This window comes from Cynara cardunculus (assembly GCF_001531365.2).
Source record: "Cynara cardunculus var. scolymus isolate 2C chromosome LG 2, CcrdV1, whole genome shotgun sequence".
NCBI classification, from domain to species: Eukaryota; Viridiplantae; Streptophyta; class Magnoliopsida; order Asterales; family Asteraceae; genus Cynara; species Cynara cardunculus.
In genome coordinates this window covers 22,719,793-22,724,202 of record NC_037529.1, presented here as the reverse complement: position 1 = coordinate 22,724,202, position 4,410 = coordinate 22,719,793, and positions in this window count along the sequence as shown.

Genomic DNA, 4,410 nt, shown 5'->3' with positions numbered 1-4,410 from the left:
TGAAGATATAAAAGGGGATTTGATGTTTTATGAAATTATTAAGAACATGTTGTTCTTGAGTTTAAAGGTTTTTGACGATAAAACTGTTTTTGGAAACCATTGTTGGCCGAAAACTATAGAGGACATCTCAACAAGACGGTTGTGACTTCGGTCTGTCTTCGTTTGGGTTTAATCTATAGATTTTGTGGATAAAACTATCGACGAGGATTCATCAAGACGGTTGTGACTTCGGTCTGTCTTTGTATGAACTAGTCCATAGATTTTGATGAGGAAATAAGGGTGGCATATTAAGGAGAGTTGTACCGTGGGATAAGGGTGGCATATCAAGGAGAGGTGTACCTTCGGTTATAAGGGTGGCATATCAAGGAGAGATATACCTTTGGATATAAGGGTGGCAATTGAGTATGGTTATTATAGCTCTTGCTATTATGTCTTTTAAGATTACAACAGATTTGAGTAACTCGCTTCTTTGTGATTGGTGTTATTGAGAAGGGGAAAACTTGGCCTATGGCCATTGGTTTTGGTTATAAACTATTTTTGATCAAGTGTTTGGATACAGAGGAACGAGAAAGGCTCTGATTGTTCCTTGAAAGGAACCAGAGGGGATCTGGTTGGTCCTCATTATAGAACCAGAGGGTTCTGAACGTTGATTTGGGAATTTTGCAAGCCTTTATAAAAATGTCTAGTTGGACTAGAGGCTTTGTATCTATAGATAAGAGCTTCTGTGTCAAAATCATGTTTTAAGAAGTTTTTAAGAAATGAGTTTTATACTTAGTTTTCTTACAACAAAAGATAGACTAGAGGCTCTGGTTGGCCTACGCGGGTTGGACCAGAAGCTCTGGTTGGTCTTGCATTTGGAACCAGAGGCTCTGGTTGGCCTATGCAGGTTGGACCAGAAGCTTTGGTCATATAAAATCTTTTTAAAAATATATTTTAATCATAAAAGAGCCATTTTAGTATCGATGAAGTCTATGAAATATTTGAAAACTCTCACCAAGTAAGAGGTTCTGGTTGGCTTAACCAGAAGCTCTGGTAGAGGAACCAAAGGGGCTCTGGTCCCCTTGATTATGAAAATATTTTCTAAGTTTATCTTTGGAACCAAAGGTCTGATGGACTCAAACAGAATGTGATTTTATCTTCCATTATATGGAATGATATATATATATATATATATGAATAAATATTTTGGTGATCTTCATCTTGCGTTACATAAAAATGGAACCTCGCTAGACATTCATGTCTAACTCTTATTTGCATTTTTAAATATGTGTGCAGGTAATAACAGTAGGAAAAGGGAAAATGTGAATTACTTTGCTATGTGCTTAGCTTTATGAAGATCATTTTGGATGTATTTTAAAAGATTAGATGCTATGGATGCAAGAGCATGTATTTTGGAATTTTTGTGTTGTGTATTTTGTATTATAGACTTTTGTGATATGGACCTTTGTGGGCTTAAACATATATTCTATAAATGAAATATGTGTTATATGCAATGTGAGATTTGGGGGTGTAACACTTACACATTATTAGGGTTTTTCTCAATTGGGCGTAGATTTGATGCTAAATATTGTCTAAATATAAAATGTTATTCATATTATTTTAAATTATAATAGGACACTTAAAAGTGTCCGATTATCTTTTAAACACTAATACAACAATCAAATATGTTCTATTAACGTTTAAAAATAACATGATACTTTAAAATGTATTATTAATTTCTATAATAATATGACACTTTAAAATGTCCGATTAGTTTTTAAAATAATATGACACTCAAGAAATGTCCTATTAGACTCTAAAATAATATGACATTAAAAAGTGTCGTATTAGAGTTACATGAAAGGACGCTAAGAGAGCTTAATAAGACATCAAAATTCAAAAGTAAGAGTTCTATTAAATTAAACGAAATAGGACTCATAAAATAATGTATCGTATTAGCCCTTTTAAAGGACGGGTCTTGAAAAGTGTCCCAAAAAAGTGTCTTATAAACCCCCTTTTTGTTGTAGTGACGGTTGTTTGGAAAACCGAATAAAAATGTCGCATGTTTTTACACGGTTGTTAGCGAAAAAAGTGTGACAACTTTACCAATTTTATTGTGAATTTATGAACAATAAAAAGCATGTTTGGACACATTATATAATAGGTAAATAAATGAAAACTAAAAAAATTTATTTCTTTAGTTCAAAATTAGAAATGGGAATTATGGATACAACTTATCATTGAAGAATTTGAATCCATTTTCTTCAGTTTCTTAAAAGAAGAAAAAGGAAATCAAATCCACGTTTTTCTTTGTAGGTAGCATTTCGAAGTACAATAAGAGATTGGCCTCATATTATTGAAGGTAATTTTTCCGTGGCTGTAATGATAAGTTCTATTGAAGTAGAAGTCGTAATTGATCGATCGCTATATACAACCTCGTGTTATGGACACGAATCTAATTGATAGTGAGTCTCGAATCAACAAACTAGTACATTCATTATTGAGGATAGAAGCAACACACGAGGTGTTCTTGGTAGGTAGGTATGTTCATCGGTTGACATCCATTGGATATGAGAGAACCAAACTGATCCGATCATCCATTATTAGATGTTGGATTTTGCCAACTGTTCTGATCCGATTAACATTGAATACCTGATCCAATCTAATCCAATGGATGATTGGATTGGTTTGGTTTCGTCCATTGGATATTTTTATTGGATATCCATCGGATATCTAGTGGATGATCTGATGGGATTGGATCCATCCGATGTATTGATTCAATCAAATTCTCCAATAATGATACAAATTAATTAATCACTTTTAATATGTTTTAAAACCAACACAAGGGAACTTAACAATTCAAAGTCTCACATAAAACAAATTCCGGTTTAAGCCATTTGAAAATAAATTAATTGGATGATAGTTGGATAATTATTGGATGGACAAGTGGATGGTCATAAGATGATTAATTGGATGTTGATCGATTCGGTTCGGTTTTGGTCGGTTATGGATTGCCATCTGAGAATCGACCAATTCAAATTGGATGTTGAAATTTTCAATCTGACCCGATCCAATTACAATTGGATATCCAAGTATGGTCAGTCGGTTCTAATTGGATCAGTTGGTTTCAATTAGATCAGTTGATTTTATGCACACCCTTAATGGTAGAGATAAGTGGAATAAGAGAAATTGGTAAGACAACTTTTATGAATGCAGATAAAGAAAAAGGCAAAGAGATGCAACTATTTTTTATGACATTTTTACACGATTTTTATTTAGTAATCGTGTAAAAAGATTATACGTTTTCATATGGTTCTATATAAAAACTTGTAAAAAGGCCACCACACGATTTTGACTAAGAAACCATGTTTTTGTAAAACATCTAGAATTTTTTTCCACGACTTTTGGTAAGAAGCGTGTAAAAAGGTTATCGTACCTTTATACGCGGTTTTTAAATTAAAACCCTGTAAATGTATGGACCTTTTTAAGCGGTTTTTAAGCCAAAACCGTATAAAATGTTTGGACGCTTTAACATAGTTTTCTTCTACAACCATGTAAAAATGCCTCCGGGTAGTTTTCTACGTGTTTTTTTTTTCCCATAATCGTAATGTAAAAAGGGGCATATCAAAATATTATTTTTGTAGTAGTGGATAACTGTGGTATCCAATATTGTGAGGCATTTATTTAAAATAATTACATTATTTGTTAAATATATAAAAAGGTAATTTAGCAATAAAAAGAGAGCTCATAAATGAGCTTAATTAATTTATTCTCTCTGTAAAGAGGAAACTCATAACTCCCAAAAATAAGAAATCTATAACTCGATCTCCATAGTGTGTCATCTTTGATCTTTTATGCTAGTAACACCAAGTGTATTTTCATTGTTATGTTGTTTCCTTTGTATCACATTATGTATTCTCATTGTTTATAGTGTATCACATTATGTATCTTAGGGTTTCACAACGTGTATACATTGGACATCACAATGGACATTAGTAGGTATATTGGGTATATATAGAGAGAATAATTCTAATAAATGTAACATATTATATGTATATAGTGCCATTGTCTCTACAATGGATATCATAGTGGAACATGTGTTCACGCCTGAGGGGAGAGGAGAGAGAGGAAAAGGGAGAGATAAGATTTCTAAAAAACCTAAAATACCATTATTTAAGTTTTTAAACCAAAATTACCAAAACTATTAATTCTCTATTTTGAACGTTGATTTATGGTCGAGATTGAGTCTCACGGATCTTGCTATAACTTGAAAGAGAGTAGTGAGTAAAGTTGGGCTTGTTACTTCCGATCAATGTCTTTTACTAATGATTTATGAAACTGAATAGTGTTCTTTACAGAAGCCAAATGAGGTCTAATGTAATATTCTGGTTGTTATTTCAAGTTTATATATATATATATATATATATATAT